We start from the raw sequence: 23870 nt of genomic DNA, 5'->3' as shown, positions 1-23870 counted from the left end.
TATGTCACTGTCTGGCGCCCTACCAGGAGCAAAGATTTAGCCAGATCAGTGTAGTGTCTCAGTAAACTATAGGATCATAGAATGCAGAGAGACAGTAAACTATAGGATCATAGAATGCAGAGAGACAGTAAACTATAGGATCATAGAATGCAGAGAGACAGTTTAGCGTCTCAGTAAACTATAGGATCATAGAATGCAGAGAGACAGTGTAGCGTCTCAGTAAACTATAGGATCATAGAATGCAGAGACAGTGTAGTGTCTCAGTAAACTATTCAGTATTTTAGCTGTGACGTGAGCGCCCCCTCCTGAGATACTTCCGGGTCCTACTTTTGTGTCCCCATAGAGTTATACTGTGATGCTCCGTCGGACTAAATCTGAGACGAAAACAACCACGAAAGTCTCATTTTACCGCTTTCCTCGCAACAACAAAGCTGCGCTGCTCTCCCAAATCTGGCTGTGACAGGCCGTCTGCCCCACACGGAATACTATCGCCATTTTATTTCATTGTGTCAACTAAATCCTCATTAATGCAAACTAGATTCAACATACTCAAGCCTGCAAACATTCTAAATATGCCCCCGAAATATTTTACTGAGCAAATGGACTGTTACCACCTTCAATAATAATGATAATAATAGTCTTTATTGTCTCCACATCATATTTTTTTTTGTCATGGAAACTTGTACAAAACATTAATAATTCTACTCGAGTTGGAAGCATTAAGACCCATTTTAACCCTCAATGGCTTCCTTTCTGAAAAAGATTCACGCATTTAGATATTCTATTTACAATGAGATGCGGACGGGAGCTGGTGCCACTTGGACCCGGACGTAACGTAGCACTACAAAATGACGTCGGACTTAAATACTGAATAGGATCATAGCATGCAGAGAGACAGTAAACTATAGGATCATAGAATGCAGAGAGACAGTAAACTATAGGATCATAGAATGCAGAGAGACAGTGTAGCGTCTCAGTAAACACACACACACACACACACACACACACACACACACACACACACACACACACACACACACACACACACACACACACACACACACACACACACACACACACACACACACACACACACACACACACACACACACACACACACACACACACCCTACCAGGAGCAAAGATTTAGCCAGATCAGTGTAGTGTCTCAGTAAACTATAGGATCATAGAATGCAGAGAGACAGTAAACTATAGGATCATAGAATGCAGAGAGACAGTAAACTATAGGATCATAGAATGCAGAGAGACAGTTTAGCGTCTCAGTAAACTATAGGATCATAGAATGCCGAGACAGTGTAGTGTCTCAGTAAACACACACACAGCCCCCCCCCCCACCCTACCAGGAGCAAAGATTTAGCCAGATCAGTGTAGTGTCTCAGTAAACTATAGGATCATAGAATGCAGAGAGACAGTAAACTATAGGATCATAGAATGCAGAGAGACAGTGTAGCGTCTCAGTAAACAAACACACACAGCCCCCCCCCCCCCCCCCCCCCACGGTACCAGGAGCAAAGATTTAGCCAGATCAGTGTAGTGTCTCAGTAAACTATAGGATCATAGAATGCAGAGACAGTAAACTATAGGATCATAGAATGCAGAGAGACAGTAAACTATAGGATCATAGAATGCAGAGAGACAGTAAACTATAGGATCATAGAATGCAGAGAGACAGTGTAGCGTCTCAGTAAACAAACACACACACACACACACACACACACACACACACACACACACACACACACACACACACACACACACACACACACACACACACACACACACACACACACACACACACACACACACACACACACACACACACACACCCCTACCAGGAGCAAAGATTTAGCCAGATCAGTGTAGTGTCTCAGTAAACTATAGGATCATAGAATGCAGAGAGACAGTAAACTATAGGATCATAGAATGCAGAGAGACAGTAAACTATAGGATCATAGAATGCAGAGAGACAGTTTAGCGTCTCAGTAAACTATAGGATCATAGAATGCCGAGACAGTGTAGTGTCTCAGTAAACACACACACAGCCCCCCCCCCCACCCTACCAGGAGCAAAGATTTAGCCAGATCAGTGTAGTGTCTCAGTAAACTATAGGATCATAGAATGCAGAGAGACAGTAAACTATAGGATCATAGAATGCAGAGAGACAGTGTAGCGTCTCAGTAAACAAACACACACCCCTTACAGCTCTGTAACTCTGAGAGTATGTAACCAAATGGACCTTTACAGCGCTGTAACTCTGAGAGTATATGTAACCAAATGGACCTTTACAGGGTCCAATGTCATCAAATGGTGGTCCGTGGCTCAAATGGGTCTGAGAGGCTAAATGTCATCAAATGGTGGTCCGTGGCTCAAATGGGTCTGAGAGGCTAAATGTCATCAAATGCTAACACACACACACACACACACACACACACACACACACACACACACACACACACACACACACACACACACACACACACACACACACACACACACACACACACACACACACACACACACACACACACACACACACACACAGCTAGCTAACACACTTGTAGCTGCTACAACTACTGGCAACACAGACAGGTTGCAAAATGATTGCATTAGCTACAGCTAGCTAACACACTTGTAGCTACTACCACACACACACACACACACACACACACACACACACACACACACACACACACACACACGCACGCACACGTGCGCGCGCGCGCACGCACACACACACACACACACACACACACACACAGAGAGAGAGGCCCTAGCTTAGCTTGTAGGCTAACGTTTGTTTACATCCAAATAACTACATAAACACAGAAAAAAACACGATGCAAGTATTACTTACCTACTTGTATGAGTTTATCACACAAGTATAGTTGATGTAGTGGTTGTGAAAGAGTTGTAGAGTTGAGTTGTGACAAAATATCTGCTAGGCTTTTCTGTTGCTCCAAGTCCTCCAAGTAAACTTCAAAGACAAAGGGGCGCGGGGCGCGGTGCTTTAAGTTTCAAGGAGTTGTTGCCAGATACTGTGAAATAAATAAGCAACCAGTGTCCAGGTCAATAACAAGCGAAATAGCCTGACATAGCCTGATATGTATTAACAGTTTGCAGAATCACAGTACATTTCAAGCACAACTCAATACAAAGACTGTTAACTGTGAGTGGGCGACCCAATAAAGCATTACACTTGTTTACCATGTTCAAATCATCAAAACATTTAGAGACATACAAATAGACACTTCTATAGCCTATAGCCAAACAGAACCGGAATTCATCATAAATGAGGTAAAACAGGGGAAATAAATGCTAAATCATTTACAAACCACACATTCTATCCCCAGGTTAAAATGTAAACAGGCTAAATGATGATGGTTGATGCCTCATTCACTGTAGACAATGCAGAGATTAAAGGTGTTAATGGTTGCTGGCATTGGACATCATCACATTATGCATGAACTGAGACCATTTCACACCTCAGCAGAACTACAGAAACCTTTGTGAAATGTAAGGGATATTTTTGTTAAAATAGCTCTAGTAATCACTGCTATATTGCAGGGTTCTCTCTCCTTTTAGGATGGAATGTGTAACCCACATGTAGCCTACATTTATTTCTGTTTACCAGAGAGATTGGGCAGACTCCTGGTAAAGAACAAAGACTGCATGTTTAAAGGGATGTTTCACTTTCAAACATGTTTGGGGGGTTTTTAACATCTACTCAGTAATCTGTAATCTACTCAGTAATCTAATCTGTAACATGGCAGAAGACAGTTGCCTACATTGGGTCTAACTGGCTATATCCTACTGTTCTTTCCTAGTCATGTATCTGGAAACTATTAACTCAGTGAATGAGGAGTAGTACTAAAAATATGTTTGTTCAAATTGTATGTTATAAGTTTACTTGCAATTCATCTATACATGGAAACATTTGTTTCATCGCCATCCAATTAATCTAGTATCAGCATGCTTATATACATGTAATGCGTTTAAACAGTTTAGCCTTAAACAATTATTGTTTAAATCAGGTATCAGGTATCAGGCATCAGGTATTATAATTAGAGCTGGGACTCGATTAAAATTTTTAATCTAATTAATCAGAGGCTTTGTAGTTAATTAATCTCGATTAATCGCATTTTAATCGCATATCATTATTTGACCCGAGAACAGTGAGAAAGCTATTTTTTCAAATGGATTTTGGTATACTAGTGAATCAATGAATAGTGAATACAGCAATAAAACATTGTTTTTGTAGTAATAATAGGGGTAATAAATTATAATAATATCTCAAATTTAATAATTTATATAGAGCTTTTCTGAGTACCCAAAAATGCTTTACAAGGGGGACATGATAAATCAAAAACAACTTTATTAGAGGAAAAACACTAAGGAATTAAATAGATGAAATAGCTGGGGAAAGCAATATTGAAGGTTTGGATGGTGGGGGCATGTCTCTGAGAGTTTGGGGAATGCATTCCACAGGGTTGGGGGGGGGGTTGGTGCAGCAAATATGTGACATGACCATAACAAAGCACCTCTGTGTTTCTTCCGTGGACATACAGTAACAGCCATTAACAGATTTTACATTTTATTTGGCCATAACCGTTTAGTTAGAAACCATGTCATCTGGTCGGGTCCTTGAATTGCTACTGGTAGTTGGAATAACGTTAGCTCTGATCCATAGTGTTAGAAGGAGGAAAGTAGGCTTGCACATATTTTTTTGTGCTAAAAACGAGGGGCTGCACAGCCTGCACTTCCGCGGGTGTGAGGGGAAAGGATCAAATTAAGTACCATAGAACTCCTCCTGAGTCCTAACTACGCTAAGGACCAGAGCTACTGTTGTTGACGTTAGCTTCCAGGCTAGGCTCGGTGCAACATGTTTCGCATCGAGCCGATACTGGAGGCTTGACGAGGTGCGGTCTTCGGTGATATGCGAATTCTTTATTGAATAATTGCACACAACTGTGCTGTAATCCACGCTATCATAGGATAGCATTTTAAATCCTATTTCCAATCCACGGGACAACCAAAGTGATCTCAGCGGCTTCCCCCGGTCTGGTGAACTGTCTGGTGGTGTTATTGTTCCCCCAATGCTGCTGGGGCATACCATTCTAAAGGGGGGTGGTTTCCACTCCCTGTAACAACGGACACTTCACTCGGTGAACTGGGTGGTTCGCCGGTCCATCTGAAAACTGTCCAGTGACAACGTTCCGCGGTGAAAAAAATTGTGCGATTAAAATGCGTTAATTTTTTTAACGCGTTAATTTTTCTGTAGTTAATTAATCTCAATTAACGCGTTAAAGTCCCGGCCCTAATTATAATATAAGGAGGAAGAACGTTTTCCAAAAAGTGTACAGTAGGCCTACTTGTTAAAATCATGCTTTTATGTGGACATGTGGAATCGTAAATATAGTCCATAAGCCATATCTGCAATATTCTGTCAATAATTACACTATACATTTTGGTACTGCTAAGGAGATTTTGTGTGGAGACACATTGACTGGTCAGAATAGCTTGGTCTCTGAGAGCAATCCCTTCAGAGGTTCCCATGCAGACTACCTGCAGGGGGTAGCCTTTGAGGCTTGGTGAGGTGTTGGAGACACTTAGTATTCTATTGTCCTCCAGGAACCTTCAAGATGTTTGTGAGAGACCACTTGGCTATCTCTCTGCAATATGTTGATCTGTATGTAAATCTTAACCACACCCAGAGTTCAACTGTTGTTTTGTGAAAAGTATATAGGCCTATCTTGTCATTTTGTCATGTAAAAGTTACTAGTCTTAGCTGGCTGCGGTCAGTCATGGAGCTCCTGAGCTCTTGCTCAGGGCCCACGGCGAAGCTATCTGTCTTTGGTCTGGAATAAAATGGTCAACATGGATCTTCAGTTCACTCTCTCTGCCTGCGTTTCTTCGATCTGATCTGAGGTTTTTGACTACTACAGTTTGCTTTGTGTCTAGAGAGTTCATGTTTCTCTAGTTTAGTGAGTTTACTGGGTCAGTTGTGTGCGAAAATACACGACAGACACACAAAACATTACAGTGCAGAAGAGAAATAAAGAGACAGAACAGTCTTTCATTGTGATTTTTTTAAGTTGCAATGTAAGTTCAATTTGACAGTCTTCATAAATAGTAGCCACACTGTGAAGGCCTTCACATCTTTTACGATTGATTTTAACTGCTAAACCTACATTCCCAGCATCAAGGAATCAAATAGTTATGAAGATGATATTTTTCAACATTAACCCTTTAGATGCATGACTGGGTCAAAAATGACCTGGCGTGGTTAATCAGATGACTATGTAAATTTGTTGGATTTGTTTTTAAAAGATGTGCATAACTATACATTTTAGGAAAGGGTATTGGCTAAGGAAATCAGAAAATCAATGTTTTTGCATTTGCCCAGTTGTGTATGTGGCGGCCATATTGGAATCTTAATCATCCAAACATTGTTTGTTTGTCATGTTTATTTCAAATATGCCAATAAAAGTAACAGTAACATTTCTTGCATTTCCTAATCACAAAGAAAAACAATTTAAATAAATAAATTCAAATATAGTGAGTGAGTGAGTGAGTGAGTGAGTGAGTGAGTGAGCGAGTGAGACATTAAGTATGTGTTAAGGGTTAGGCTTTGTAACTCTGAGAATATGACACATGGAACCAAATGGACCCTTACAGCTCTGTAACTCTGAGAATATGACACATGGAACCAAATGGACCCTTACAGGTCTGTAACTCTGAGAATATGACACATGGAACCAAATGGACCCTTACAGCTCTGTAACTCTGAGAGTATGTAACCAAATGGACCTTTACAGTGCTGTAACTCTGAGAGTATATGTAACCAAATGGACCGTTACAGGGTCCAATGTCATCAAATGGTGGTCCGTGGCTCAAATGGGTCTGAGAGGCTAAATGTCATCAAATGGTGGTCCGTGGCTCAAATGGGTCTGAGAGGCTGAATGTCATCTGGTGGTCCGTGGCTCAAATGGGTCTGAGAGGCTAAATGTCATCAAATGTTGGTGGCAATGTATGTAATGGAATGCAATGTATGTAATGTATGTAATGTTGGTGGCAACGTAATGTGCAATAAACTTAGACAAAATACCCCATTGAAAGTCAACCAAATGGACCCTTACAGGGTCTGAGAGGCTAAATGTCATCAAATGGTGGTCCGTGGCTCAAATGCTGCACAGACTTGGCGAGCTGCAGGCACCCAGTCAAATTTCCTGAAATTTGTTTCTAGTTCTGGGTGCCTGCCATGCAATGGCAGAAACACAGGTTGAAATCTAAAACGCATACTTAATCGTAGTAATAATAATAATAATCACCAATACGCGAAACTTCGACGTCTATGGCCGGCCGCACGGTTTACCAAAGCCCCGCAATATATACATCAAAACGTGCGGCTCGGCCGGGAATGGTGTGCTTGTGCTTTTCTTTCCGATTCGCGTTACCGTGCCCACGTAATTCGCAATAAACGACGCGAAAAATGCCCCATTCAAAGTCGATGGGGAGACGCGGGTAAAAACAGAAAACGACACGTTACTTTGGAGCCACATTGCTCTGGCATACTGTTACGTAGAAACACGATTTAAACGTCAAACAGCACACGAGGCCATCGACTTTGTGGTGGTTCAGACGGAATTCGAATACGTTGCACGGTTTGCCCGCTATCGCAGTTCAAAGTGTGTGTGGTCTGAGCAATAATCTCGACTCAGAGTGTCGCACGCCCAGAGAGAGAGCTGGTTAGAGTGAGAAGCCAATGTGAAGACTGTACCGAAATTCTCCGAACAAATTGTCCTCACGGCCAAAATATTCACTTTACACGCATGGGTTTCGGTAATTTTGTAGCCACACTCGTCCTCTTTCACCCAATGTCACAACCATAGCCCAGATACATACAGTACGTGAACTACAGCCCTGAAAGCGACAGGTGTACCATCATACTGTGTCATAAACTCCATGTTAAATACCTGAATGAGTCAGCAATTTTTTCATCACAAGCACAATTCTTAACTCGCTCTTATAACCACGTTTTTTTATCGTACCAATACCACGATCGCACGCGGCGTACCTCAATGCCTCGGGTCACTCACGGCAAAAACAAAAATCGCATTCGACTTTTACTTTTTGCGATAGAGCAATTTGTTCGGACATACGTTCTGTCATTGACAGTCAGTGGGCATATAACTTTCAATACTGTTTGCGTTTGCATAGACTAGCCCAGGTGAAAATGATACTTTGTTAATGATTCAAGGTCACCTGACCAACTCTCACACACGCGCGCACACACGCACATGCACGCACATGCACACATGTGCACGCACACACACACATTGAAAGTCAATAGAGAAATTTGGTGAAACACGTAACTCTGTCATTTCTCAACCGTTTCGGACGCGGGGCGGCTCGCCAGAACCGGGTCGCCCCCCTGAGCGAAACCAAATGGACCCCTTAGCATGTTAGCATTAGCATGTTAGCATTAGCATATTAGCATGTTAGCATTAGCATGTTAGCATGTTAGCATTAGCATGTTAGCATGTTAGCCTTAGCATGTTAGCATTAGCATATTAGCATGTTAGCATTAGCATGTTAGCATATTAGCATGTTAGCATTAGCATGTTAGCATGCTAGCATTAGCATGTTAGCATTAGCATGTTAGCATTAGCATGTTAGCATTAGCATGTTAGCATTAGCATGTTAACATGTTAGCATTAGCATGTTAGCATTAGCATGTTAGCATTAGCATGTTAGCATTAGCATGTTAACATTAGCATGTTAGCATTAGCATGTTAGCATTAGCATGTTAGCATTAGCATGTTAGCCTTAGCTTGTTAGCATTAGCATGTTAGCCTTAGCATGTTAGCATGTTAGCATTAGCATGTTAGCATTAGCATGTTAGCATGTTAGCATTAGCATGTTAGCATTAGCATGTTAGCATTAGCATGTTAGCCTTAGCATGTTAGCATTAGCATATTAGCATGTTAGCATTAGCATGTTAGCATGTTAGCATGTTAGCATGTTAGCATTAGCATGTTAGCATTAGCATGTTAGCATTAGCATGTTAGCATTAGCATGTTAGCACTAACATGTTAACATGTTAGCATTAGCATGTTAGCATTAGCATGTTAGCATGTTAGCATTAGCATGTTAGCATGTTAGCCTTAGCATGTTAGCATTAGCATGTTAGCATTAGCATGTTAGCATGTTAGCATTAGCATGTTAGCATTAGCATGTTAGCATGTTAGCATTAGCATGTTAGCCTTAGCATGTTAGCATTAGCATATTAGCATGTTAGCATTAGCATGTTAGCATATTAGCATGTTAGCATTAGCATGTTAGCATTAGCATGTTAGCATTAGCATGTTAGCATTAGCATGTTAGCATTAGCATGTTAACATGTTAGCATTAACATGTTAGCATTAGCATGTTAGCATTAGCATGTTAGCATGTTAGCATTAGCATGTTAGCATTAGCATGTTAGCATGTTAGCATTAGCATGTTAGCATGTTAGCATTAGCATGTTAGCCTTAGCATGTTAGCATTAGCATATTAGCATGTTAGCATTAGCATGTTAGCATATTAGCATGTTAGCATTAGCATGTTAGCATGTTAGCATGTTAGCATTAGCATGTTAGCATTAGCATGTTAGCATTAGCATGTTAACATTAGCATGTTAGCATTAGCATGTTAGCATTAGCATGTTAGCATTAGCATGTTAGCCTTAGCATGTTAGCATTAGCATGTTAGCCTTAGCATGTTAGCATGTTAGCATTAGCATGTTAGCATGTTAGCATTAGCATGTTAGCATTAGCATGTTAGCATTAGCATGTTAGCCTTAGCAAGTTAGCATTAGCATATTAGCATGTTAGCATTAGCATGTTAGCATGTTAGAATTAGCATGTTAGCATGTTAGCATGTTAGCATTAGCATGTTAGCATTAGCATGTTAGCATTAGCATGTTAGCATTAACATGTTAGCACTAACATGTTAACATGTTAGCATTAGCATGTTAGCATTAGCATGTTAGCATTAGTATGTTAGCATGTTAGCATTAGCATGTTAGCATTAGCATGTTAGCATGTTAGCCTTAGCATGTTAGCATTAGCATGTTAGCATTAGCATGTTAGCATGTTAGCATTAGCATGTTAGCATTAGCATGTTAGCATTAGCATGTTAGCATATTAGCATGTTAGCATTAGCATGTTAGCATTAGCATGTTAGCATTAGCATGTTAGCATTAGCATGTTAGCATTAGCATGTTAACATGTTAGCATTAGCATGTTAGCATTAGCATGTTAGCATTAGCATGTTAGCATGTTAGCATTAGCATGTTAGCATTAGCATGTTAGCATGTTAACATGTTAGCATGTTAGCATTAGCATGTTAGCATCAGCATGTTAGTATTAGCATGTTAGCATGTTAGCATTAGAATGTTGGTGGCAACGTAATGTGCAATAAACTTAGACAAAATACCCCATTGAAAGTCAACCAAATGGACCCTTACAGGGTCTGAGAGGATAAATGTCATCAAATGGTGGTCCGTGGCTCAAATGCTGCACAGACTTGGCGAGCTGCAGGCATACTTAATCGTAATTATAATTATCAATACGCGAAACTTCGACGTCTACGGCCGGCCGCACGGTTTGCCAAAGCCCCGCAATATATACATCAAAACGTGCGGCTCGGCCGGGAATGGTGTGCTTGTGCTTTTCTTTCCGATTCGTGTTACCGTGCCGACGTAATTCGCAATAAACGACGCGAAAAATGCCCCATTCAAAGTCGATGGGGAGACGCGGGTGAAAACAGAAAACGACACGTTACTTTGGAGCCACATTGCTCTGGCATACTGGTACGTAGAAACACGATTCGAACGTCAAACAGCACACGAGGCCATCGACTTTGTGGTGGTTCAGACGGAATTCGAATACGTTGCACGGTTTGCCCGCTATCGCAGTTCAAAGTGTGTGTGGTCTGAGCAATATTCTCGACTCAGAGTGTCGCACGCCCAGAGAGAGAGCGGATCAGAGTGAGAAGCCAATGTGAAGACTATACCGAAATTCTCCGAACAAATCGTCCTCACGGCCAAAATATTCACTTTACACGCATGGGTTTCGGTAATTTTGTAGCCACACTCGTCCTCTTTCACCCAATGTCACAACCATAGCCCAGATACATACAGTACGTGAACTACAGCCCTGAAAGCGACAGGTGTACCATCATAATGTGTCATAAACTCCATGTTAAATGCCTGAATGAGTCAGCAATTTTTTCATCACAAGCACAATTCTTAACTCGCTCTTATAACCACGTTTTTTATCGTACCAATACCACGATCGCACACGGCGTACCTCAATGCCTCGGGTCACTCACGGTGAAAACAAAAATCGCATTCGACTTTTACTTTTTGCGATAGAGCAATTTGTTCGGACATACGTTCTCTCATAGAGAGTCAGTGGGCTTTTAACTTGCAATACTGTTTGCATTTGCATAGACTAGCCCAGGTGAAAATGATACTTTGTTAATGATTCAAGGTCACCTGACCAACTCTCACACACGCGCGCACACACCCACATGCACGCACATGCACACATGTGCACGCACACACACACATTGAAAGTCAATAGAGAAATTCGGGGAAACACGTAACTCTGTCATTTCTCAACCGTTTTGGACGCGGGGCGGCTCGCCAGAACCGGGCCGCCCCCCTGAGCGAAACCAAATGGACCCCTTAGCATGTTAGCATTAGCATGTTAGCATTAGCATGTTAGCATGTTAGCATGTTAGCATGTTAGCATTAGCATATTAGCATGTTAGCATTAGCATGTTAGCATTAGCATGTTAGCATGTTAGCATTAGCATGTTAGCATGTTAGCATGTTAGCATTAGCATGTTAGCATTAGCATATTAGCATGTTAGCATTAGCATGTTAGCATGTTAAAATGTTAGCATGTTAGCATGTTAGCATTAGCATGTTAGCATTAGCATGTTAGCATGTTAGCATTAGCATGTTAGCATTAGCATGTTAGCATTAGCATATTAGCATGTTAGCATTAGCATATTAGCATGTTAGCATTAGCATTTTAGCATGTTAGCATTAGCATGTTAGTATTAGCATGTTAGCATTAGAATGTTGGTGGCAACGTAATGTGCAATAAACTTAGACAAAATACCCCATTGAAAGTCAACCAAATGGACCCTTACAGGGTCTGAGAGGCTAAATGTCATCAAATGGTGGTCCGTGGCTCAAATGCTGCACAGACTTGGCGAGCTGCAGGCACCCAGTCAAATTTCCTGAAATTTGTTTCTAGTTCTGGGTGCCTGCCATGCAATGGCAGAAACACAGGTTGAAATCTAAAACGCATACTTAATCGTAGTAATAATAATAATAATCACCAATACGCGAAACTTCGACGTCTATGGCCGGCCGCACGGTTTACCAAAGCCCCGCAATATATACATCAAAACGTGCGGCTCGGCCGGGAATGGTGTGCTTGTGCTTTTCTTTCCGATTCGCGTTACCGTGCCCACGTAATTCGCAATAAACGACGCGAAAAATGCCCCATTCAAAGTCGATGGGGAGACGCGGGTAAAAACAGAAAACGACACGTTACTTTGGAGCCACATTGCTCTGGCATACTGTTACGTAGAAACACGATTTAAACGTCAAACAGCACACGGGGCCATCGACTTTGTGGTGGTTCAGACGGAATTCGAATACGTTGCACGGTTTGCCCGCTATGGCAGTTCAAAGTGTGTGTGGTCTGAGCAATAATCTCGACTCAGAGTGTCGCACGCCCAGAGAGAGAGCGGTTTAGAGTGAGAAGCCAATGTGAAGACTGTACCGAAATTCTCCGAACAAATCGTCGTCACAGCCAAAATATTCACTTTACACGCATGGGTTTCGGTAATTTTGTAGCCACACTCGTCCTCTTTCACCCAATGTCACAACCAAAGCCCAGATACATACAGTACGTGAACTACAGCCCTGAAAGCGACAGGTGTACCATCATAATGTGTCATAAACTCCATGTTAAATACCCGAATGAGTCAGCAATTTTTTCATCACAAGCACAATTCTTAACTCGCTCTTATAACCACGTTTTTTATCGTACCAATACCACGATCGCACACGGCGTACCTCAATGCCTCGGGTCACTCACGGGGAAAACAAAAATCGCATTCGACTTTTACTTTTTGCGATAGAGCAATTTGTTCGGACATACGTTCTGTCATAGAGAGTCACTGTGCTTTTAACTTGCAATACTGTTTGCATTGCATAGACTAGCCCAGGTGAAAATGATACTTTGTTAATGATTCAAGGTCACCTGACCAACTCTCACACACGCGCCCACACACGCACATGCACGCACATGCACACATGTGCACGCACACACACACATTGAAAGTCAATAGAGAAATTCGGGGAAACACGTAACTCTGTCATTTCTCAACCGTTTCGGACGCGGGGCGGCTCGCCAGAACCGGGCCGCCCCCCTGAGCGAAACCAAATGGACCCCTTAGCATGTTAGCATTAGCATGTTAGCATGTTAGCATTAGCATGTTAGCATGTTAGCATTAGCATGTTAGCATGTTAGCATTAGCATGTTAGCATGTTAGCATTAGCATGTTAGCATTAGCATATTAGCATGTTAGCATTAGCATGTTAGCATGTTAGCATTAGCATGTTAGCATGTTAGCATTAGCATGTTAGCATTAGCATGTTAGCATGTTAGCATTAGCATGTTAGCATGTTAGCATTAGCATGTTAGCATTAGCATGTTAGCATTAGCATGTTAGCATGTTAGCATTAGCATGTTAGCATGTTAGCATTAGCATGTTAGCATTAGCATGTTAGCATGTTAGCATTAGCATGTTAGCATTAGCATGTTAGCATGTTAGCATTAGCATGTTAGCATGTTAGCATTAGCATGTTAGCATTAGCATGTTAGCATGTTAGCATTAGCATGTTAGCATGTTAGCATTAGCATGTTAGCATTAGCATGTTAGCATGTTAGCATTAGCATGTTAGCATTAGCATGTTAGCATTAGCATGTTAGCATGTTAGCATTAGCATGTTAGCATGTTAGCATGTTAGCATGTTAGCATTAGCATGTTAGCATGTTAGCATTAGCATGTTAGCATTAGCATGTTAGCATGTTAGCATTAGCATGTTAGCATGTTAGCATTAGCATGTTAGCATTAGCATGTTAGCATTAGCATGTTAGCATGTTAGCATTAGCATGTTAGCATGTTAGCATTAGCATGTTAGCATGTTAGCATTAGCATGTTAGCATTAGCATGTTAGCATTAGCATGTTAGCATTAGCATGTTAGCATGTTAGCATTAGCATGTTAGCATTAGCATGTTAGCATTAGTATATTAGCATGTTAGCATTAGCATGTTAGCATTAGCATGTTAGCATGTTAGCATTAGCATGTTAGCATTAGCATGTTAGCATTAGCATGTTAGCATTAGCATGTTAGCATGTTAGCATTAGCATGTTAGCATTAGCATATTAGCATGTTAGCATTAGCATATTAGCATTAGCATGTTAGCATTAGCATGTTAGCATGTTAGCATGTTAGCATTAGCATGTTAGCATCAGCATGTTAGTATTAGCATGTTAGCATGTTAGCATTAGAATGTTGGTGGCAACGTAATGTGCAATAAACTTAGACAAAATACCCCATTGAAAGTCAACCAAATGGACCCTTACAGGGTCTGAGAGGCTAAATGTCATCAAATGGTGGTCCGTGGCTCAAATGCTGCACAGACAGCTGCAGGCACCCAGTCAAATTTCCTGAAATTTGTTTCTAGTTAAGTATGCGTTTTAGATTTCAACCTGTGTTTCTGCCATTGCATGGCAGGCACCCAGAATAATTATTATAATCAATACGCGAAACTTCGACGTCTATGGCCGGCCGCACGGTTTGCCAAAGCCCCGCAATATATACATCAAAACGTGCGGCTCGGCCGGGAATGGTGTGCTTGTGCTTTTCTTTCCGATTCGCGTTACCGTGCTGACGTAATTCGCAATAAACGACGCGAAAAATGCCCCATTCAAAGTCGATGGGAAGACGCGGGTAAAAACAGAAAACGACACGTTACTTTGGAGCCACATTGCTCTGGCATATTGTTACGTAGAAACACGATTTAAACGTCAAACAGCACACGAGGCCATCGACTTTGTGGTGGTTCAGACGGAATTCGAATACGTTGCACGGTTTGCCCGCTATCGCAGTTCAAAGTGTGTGTGGTCTGAGCAATATTCTCGACTCAGAGTGTCGCACGCCCAGAGAGAGAGCGGATCAGAGTGAGAAGCCAATGTGAAGACTATACCGAAATTCTCCGAACAAATCGTCGTCACGGCCAACATATTCACTTTACACTCATGTGTTTCGGTAATTTTGTAGCCACACTCGTCCTCTTTCACCCAATGTCACAACCATAGCCCAGATACATACAGTACGTGAACTACAGCCCTGAAAGCGACAGGTGTACCATCATAATGTGTCATAAACTCCATGTTAAATACCTGAATGAGTCAGCAATTTTTTCATCACAAGCACAATTCTTAACTCGCTCTTATAACCACGTTTTTTATCGTACCAATACCACGATCGCACACGGCGTACCTCAATGCCTCGGGTCACTCACGGCGAAAACAAAAATCGCATTCGACTTTTACTTTTTGCGATAGAGCAATTTGTTCGGACATACCTGTCATTGACAGTCAGTGGGCTTTTAACATTCAATACTGTTTGCGTTTGCATAGACTAGCCCAGGTGAAAATGATACTTTGTTAATGATTCAAGGTCACCTGACCAACTCTCACACACGCGTGCACACACGCACATGCACGCACATGCACACATGTGCACGCACACACACACATTGAAAGTCAATAGAGAAATTCGGGGAAACACGTAACTCTGTCATTTCTCAACCGTTTCGGACGCGGGGCGGCTCGCCAGAACCGGGCCGCCCCCCTGAGCGAAACCAAATGGACCCCTTAGCATGTTAGCATTAGCATGTTAGCATGTTAGCATTAGCATGTTAGCATGTTAGCATTAGCATGTTAGCATTAGCATGTTAGCATGTTAGCATTAGCATGTTAGCATTAGCATGTTAGCATTAGCATGTTAGCATGTTAGCATTAGCATGTTAGCATTAGCATGTTAGCATTAGCATGTTAGCATTAGTATATTAGCATGTTAGCATTAGCATGTTAGCATTAGCATGTTAGCATGTTAGCATGTTAGCATTAGCATGTTAGCATTAGCATGTTAGCATTAGCATGTTAGCATGTTAGCATTAGCATGTTAGCATGTTAGCATTAGCATGTTAGCATTAGCATATTAGCATGTTAGCATTAGCATATTAGCATTAGCATGTTAGCATGTTAGCATGTTAGCATTAGCATGTTAGCATCAGCATGTTAGTATTAGCATGTTAGCATGTTAGCATTAGAATGTTGGTGGCAACGTAATGTGCAATAAACTTAGACAAAATACCCCATTGAAAGTCAACCAAATGGACCCTTACAGGGTCTGAGAGGCTAAATGTCATCAAATGGTGGTCCGTGGCTCAAATGCTGCACAGACTTGGCGAGCTGCAGGCACCCAGTCAAATTTCCTGAAATTTGTTTCTAGTTAAGTATGCGTTTTAGATTTCAACCTGTGTTTCTGCCATTGCATGGCAGGCACCCAGAATAATTATTATAATCAATACGCGAAACTTCGACGTCTACGGCCGGCCGCACGGTTTGCCAAAGCCCCGCAATATATACATCAAAACGTGCGGCTCGGCCGGGAATGGTGTGCTTGTGCTTTTCTTTCCGATTCGTGTTACCGTGCCCACGTAATTCGCAATAAACGACGCGAAAAATGCCCCATTCAAAGTCGATGGGGAAACGCGTGTAAAAACAGAAAACGACACGTTACTTTGGAGCCACATTGCTCTGGCATACTGTTACGTAGAAACACGATTTAAACGTCAAACAGCACACGAGGCCATCGACTTTGTGGTGGTTCAGACGGAATTCGAATACGTTGCACGGTTTGCCCGCTATCGCAGTTCAAAGTGTGTGTGGTCTGAGAAATATTCTCGACTCAGAGTGTCGCACGCCCAGAGAGAGAGCGGATCAGAGTGAGAAGCCAATGTGAAGACTATACCGAAATTCTCCGAACAAATCGTCCTCACGGCCAAAATATTCACTTTACACGCATGGGTTTCGGTAATTTTGTAGCCACACTCGTCCTCTTTCACCCAATGTCAAAACCATAGCACAGATACATACAGTACGTGAACTACAGCCCTGAAAGCGACAGGTGTACCATCATAATGTGTCATAAACTCCATGTTAAATGCCTGAATGAGTCAGCAATTTTTTCATCACAAGCACAATTCTTAACTCGCACTTATAACCACGTTTTTTATCGTACCAATACCACGATCGCACACGGCGTACCTCAATGCCTCGGGTCACTCACGGGGAAAACAAAAATCGCATTCAACTTTTACTTTTTGCGATAGAGCAATTTGTTCGGACATACGATCTCTCATAGAGAGTCAGTGTGCTTTACCTTTCAATACTGTTTGCATTGCATAGACTAGCCCAGGTGAAAATGATACTTTGTTAATGATTCAAGGTCACCTGACCAACTCTCGCACACACGCACATGCACACATGTGCACGCACACACACACATTGAAAGTCAATAGAGAAATTCGGGGAAACACGTAACTCTGTCATTTCTCAACCGTTTCGGACGCGGGGCGGCTCGCCAGAATCGGGCCACCCCCCTGAGCGAAACCAAATGGACCCCTTAGCATGTTAGCATTAGCATGTTAGCATGTTAGCGTTAACATGTTAGCATGTTAGCATTAGCATGTTAGCATTAGCATATTATCATGTTAGCATTAGCATGTTAGCATTAGCATGTTAGCATTAGCATGTTAGCATGTTAGCATTAGCATGTTAGCATGTTAGCATGTTAGCATTAGCATGTTAGCATTAGCATGTTAGCATGTTAGCATTAGCATGTTAGCATTAGCATGTTAGCATGTTAGCATTAGCATGTTAGCATTAGCATGTTAGCATTAGCATGTTAGCATTAGCATGTTAGCATTAGCATGTTAGCATATTAGCATTAGCATGTTAGCATTAGCATGTTAGCATATTAGCATTAGCATGTTAGCATTAGCATGTTAGCATATTAGCATTAGCATGTTAGCATTAGCATGTTAGCATTAGCATGTTAGCATTAGCATATTAGCATTAGCATGTTATCATTAGCATGTTAGCATTAGCATGTTAGCATGTTAGCATGTTAGCATTAGCATGTTAGCATTAGCATGTTAGCATGCTAGCATTAGCATATTAGCATTAGCATGTTAGCATTAGCATGTTAGCATGTTAGCATTAGCATGTTAGCATATTAGCATTAGCATGTTAGCATTAGCATGTTAGCATTAGCATGTTAGCATTAGCATGTTAGCATTAGCATGTTAGCATGTTAGCATTAGCATGTTAGCATGTTAGCATTAGCATGTTAGCATTAGCATGTTGGCATTAGCATTAGCATGTTGGCATTAGCATTTTAGCATGTTAGCATTAGCATATTAGCATTAGCATGTTAGCATGTTAGCATTAGCATATTAGCATTATCATGTTAGCATGTTAGCATTAGCATGTTAGCATTAGCATGTTAGCATGTTAGCATTTTAGCATGTTAGCATTAGCATGTTAGCATTAGCATGTTAGCATATTAGCATTAGCATGTTAGCATATTAGCATTAGCATGTTAGCATGTTAGCATTAGCATGTTAGCATTAGCATGTTAGCATGTTAGCATTAGCATGTTAGCATGTTAGCATTAGCATGTTAGCATGTTAGCATGTTAGCATTAGCATGTTAGCATTAGCATGTTAGCATGTTAGCATTAGCATGTTAGCATTAGCATGTTAGCATTAGCATGTTAGCATGTTAGCATTAGCATGTTAGCATTAGCATGTTAGCATATTAGCATTAGCATGTTAGCATTAGCATGTTAGCATTAGCATGTTAGCATTAGCATGTTAGCATATTAGCATTATCATGTTAGCATGTTAGCATTAGCATGTTAGCATTAGCATGTTAGCATGTTAGCATTTTAGCATGTTAGCATTAGCATGTTAGCATTAGCATGTTAGCATATTAGCATTAGCATGTTAGCATATTAGCATTAGCATGTTAGCATGTTAGCATTAGCATGTTAGCATTAGCATGTTAGCATGTTAGCATTAGCATGTTAGCATGTTAGCATTAGCATGTTAGCATGTTAGCATGTTAGCATTAGCATGTTAGCATTAGCATGTTAGCATGTTAGCATTAGCATGTTAGCATTAGCATGTTAGCATTAGCATGTTAGCATGTTAGCATTAGCATGTTAGCATTAGCATGTTAGCATTAGCATGTTAGCATTAGTATATTAGCATGTTAGCATTAGCATGTTAGCATTAGCATGTTAGCATGTTAGCATGTTAGCATTAGCATGTTAGCATTAGCATGTTAGCATTAGCATGTTAGCATGTTAGCATTAGCATGTTAGCATGTTAGCATTAGCATGTTAGCATTAGCATATTAGCATGTTAGCATTAGCATATTAGCATTAGCATGTTAGCATGTTAGCATGTTAGCATTAGCATGTTAGCATCAGCATGTTAGTATTAGCATGTTAGCATGTTAGCATTAGAATGTTGGTGGCAACGTAATGTGCAATAAACTTAGACAAAATACCCCATTGAAAGTCAACCAAATGGACCCTTACAGGGTCTGAGAGGCTAAATGTCATCAAATGGTGGTCCGTGGCTCAAATGCTGCACAGACTTGGCGAGCTGCAGGCACCCAGTCAAATTTCCTGAAATTTGTTTCTAGTTAAGTATGCGTTTTAGATTTCAACCTGTGTTTCTGCCATTGCATGGCAGGCACCCAGAATTATTATCATCATCAATACGCGAAACTTCGACGTCTACGGCCGGCCGCACGGTTTGCCAAAGCCCCGCAATATATACATCAAAACGTGCGGCTCGGCCGGGAATGGTGTGCTTGTGCTTTTCTTTCCGATTCGTGTTACCGTGCCCACGTAATTCGCAATAAACGACGCGAAAATGCCCCATTCAAAGTCGATGGGGAGACGCGGGTAAAAACAGAAAACGACACGTTACTTTGGAGCCACATTGCTCGGGCATACTGTTACGTAGAAACACGATTTAAACGTCAAACAGCACACGAGGCCATCGACTTTGTGGTGGTTCAGACGGAATTCGAATACGTTGCACGGTTTGCCCGCTATGGCAGTTCAAAGTGTGTGTGGTCTGAGCAATATTCTCGACTCAGAGTGTCGCACGCCCAGAGAGAGAGCGGATCAGAGTGAGAAGCCAATGTGAAGACTATACCGAAATTCTCCGAACAAATCGTCCTCACGGCCAAAATATTCACTTTACACGCATGGGTTTCGGTAATTTTGTAGCCACACTCGTCCTCTTTCACCCAATGTCACAACCAAAGCCCAGATACATACAGTACGTGAACTACAGCCCTGAAAGCGACAGGTGTACCATCATAATGTGTCAAAAACTCCATGTTAACTGCCTGAATGAGTCAGCAATTTTTTCATCACAAGCACAATTCTTAACTCGCTCTTATAACCACGTTTTTTATCGTACCAATACCACGATCGCACACGGCGTACCTCAATGCCTCGGGTCACTCACGGGGAAAACAAAAATCGCATTCGACTTTTACTTTTTGCGATAGAGCAATTTGTTCGGACATACCTGTCATTGACAGTCAGTGGGCTTTTAACATTCAATACTGTTTGCGTTTGCATAGACTAGCCCAGGTGAAAATGATACTTTGTTAATGATTCAAGGTCACCTGACCAACTCTCACACACGCGCGCACACACGCACATGCATGCACATGCACACATGTGCACGCACACACACACATTGAAAGTCAATAGAGGAATTCGGGGAAACACGTAACTCTGTCATTTCTCAACCGTTTCGGACGCGGGGCGGCTCGCCAGAACCGGGCCGCCCCCCTGAGCGAAACCAAATGGACCCCTTAGCATGTTAGCATTAGCATGTTAGCATGTTAGCATGTTAGCATTAGCATGTTAGCATGTTAGCATGTTAGCATGTTAGCATTAGCATGTTAGCATTAGCATGTTAGCATTAGCATGTTAGCATTAGCATGTTAGCATTAGCATGTTAGCATGTTAGCATGTTAGCATTAGCATGTTAGCATGTTAGCCTTAGCATGTTAGCATTAGCATATTAGCATGTTAGCATTAGCATGTTAGCATATTAGCATGTTAGCATTAGCATGTTAGCATGTTAGCATGTTAGCATTAGCATGTTAGCATGTTAGCATTAGCATGTTAGCATGTTAGCATTAGCATGTTAGCATTAGCATGTTAGCATTAGCATGTTAGCATTAGCATGTTAGCATTAGCATGTTAGCATGTTAGCATGTTAGCATGTTAGCATTAGCATGTTAGCATTAGCATGTTAGCATGTTAGCATTAGCATATTAGCATGTTAGCATTAGCATGTTAGCATATTAGCATGTTAGCATTAGCATGTTAGCATATTAGCATGTTAGCATTAGCATGTTAGCATGTTAGCATGTTAGCATTAGCATGTTAGCATGTTAGCATGTTAGCATTAGCATGTTAGCATGTTAGCATTAGCATGTTAGCATGTTAGCCTTAGCATGTTAGCATTAGCATATTAGCATGTTAGCATTAGCATGTTAGCATATTAGCATTAGCATGTTAGCATTAGCATGTTAGCATTAGCATGTTAGCATTAGCATGTTAGCATGTTAGCATGTTAGCATGTTAGCATGTTAGCATTAGCATGTTAGCATGTTAGCATTAGCATGTTAGCATTAGCATGTTAGCATTAGCATGTTAGCATTAGCATGTTAGCATGTTAGCATGTTAGCATTAGCATGTTAGCATGTTAGCATGTTAGCATGTTAGCATTAGCATGTTAGCATTAGCATGTTAGCATGTTAGCATTAGCATATTAGCATGTTAGCATTAGCATGTTAGCATATTAGCATGTTAGCATTAGCATGTTAGCATATTAGCATGTTAGCATTAGCATGTTAGCATGTTAGCATGTTAGCATTAGCATGTTAGCATGTTAGCATTAGCATGTTAGCATGTTAGCATTAGCATGTTAGCATGTTAGCCTTAGCATGTTAGCATTAGCATATTAGCATGTTAGCATTAGCATGTTAGCATATTAGCATGTTAGCATTAGCATGTTAGCATGTTAGCATGTTAGCATTAGCATGTTAGCATGTTAGCATTAGCATGTTAGCATGTTAGCATGTTAGCATTAGCATGTTAGCATTAGCATGTTAGCATTAGCATGTTAGCATTAGCATGTTAGCATGTTAGCATGTTAGCATTAGCATGTTAGCATGTTAGCATTAGCATGTTGGCATGACAAGTGTTTGGTTGGTTGGTTGGTTGCATTTGGAGTTTGTTGTTGCATGTGGGGGTCCCCGGAACATCTAGGCACACAGGAACACCCCCAGCCTGGTTCCTGTCACAACGAGAAGATGAAGTTAACATCATAATACAGCAGCAACACCAAACCTTGGGCTATCCACATAGCGTGCTGACTGGGTAAAAAAACAAATGTCAGCTAAATGTAGACCGTAATTAGCCTTAGAACCTTTAAGTGAGCTGGAAATTGAACCATCTTGTATTTCTGCTTAAAGGCCTGTCTTGGTTTAAAGCCCACTCACCACGACAAGGTGCAGGCTGAGAGTGGGGGACACATGAGGGTGGGGGAGACAGGGGACAAACATGACAGGGGGGGTTCACGGGACAAACACAGCGACAAACACAAGACAAACACAGGTGGGCGACATTGGGAGAAACACGGTGAGGACACGGAACAAACACAAAAAACAGAGGTATGGGACAAACACACAGGGTTAAACATTAAAAACATGGAACAAACAGAGGGGAGACACAGATATGGGTCAAACACAGGGGAAACAGGAAAACACACGGAACAAACAGAGGTGAGACAGAGACACAAGACAAACAGAACAAACAGGGAGGGGGGACCAACAAACGGAACATACACAGAGGGAAGACACAGAGACACGGGACAAATACTGAGGGAAGACAGATACACAAGACAAAGACGGTACACAAGCAGGGGGACACAAGAGACAAACAGGGGGAGTAACAGGACAAGCATGGGGGGACATTGGTGGGAGACACAAGACAAACCGGGGGAGAGGGGGCATGGGACGAACACAGGACAAACACAGGGAAGTGGGAATGGTGCAAACATGGAGGTGGGAATGGTCACAGGACAAACATGGCGGGAGACACAGGACAGATCCAAGGGGGGGGGGGAGGGGGACACCATCCAAGGCGAGGAACTGATGGAGTGTGCGGAGAGTGCAGCCAGCGCATGGTGAAAGGCAATATGGGGAACGAACTGGCCAGATGTATGGAGAACCCGGATGACTGGGAGTGACGATGGAGAGCTCATCTGAGGACGGCCTAGAGATACCTTGGGTCTTCCCGTTTGTCCCTCAGCTGTCGTTGAGCTTTACGGTGGCAGGCTGATGGACGGTTAATGGCTGGCTGTGATGTGATGTGACTGACAGGCTGTCGGGTGGGCTTGCTGGCATGTGACTGACTGGCGGATGGGTCGTTTGGGATGCTGATGGCTGGCTTGAAGTCAACACGCAGTATATGGCATCGTGATAACTGTAGTATGAGCCAGCGCATGGTGAAAGGCAATATGGGGAACAAACT

At 41.8% G+C, this 23870-nt stretch overlaps 1 protein-coding gene across 1 annotated transcript in view; it reads right to left on the bottom strand.

The window, feature by feature from the left end:
• Positions 1-2990, bottom strand: part of LOC306926664 (uncharacterized protein) — a 19718-nt gene extending 16728 nt beyond the window's left edge. Inside the window, exon 1 of the mRNA XM_079506050.1 lies at positions 2876-2990. The gene's annotated coding sequence lies outside the window, so the exon portion shown is untranslated. The remainder of the gene's footprint in view (positions 1-2875) is intronic.
• Between the last annotated feature and the right edge of the window lie 20880 nt (positions 2991-23870).

Source organism: Electrona antarctica (genome assembly GCF_951216825.1).
Source record: "Electrona antarctica genome assembly, chromosome: 7".
NCBI lineage: Eukaryota > Metazoa > Chordata > Actinopteri > Myctophiformes > Myctophidae > Electrona > Electrona antarctica.
Note: the sequence above shows the minus strand (reverse complement) of the source record. Positions and strands in the feature narration are given on the sequence as shown.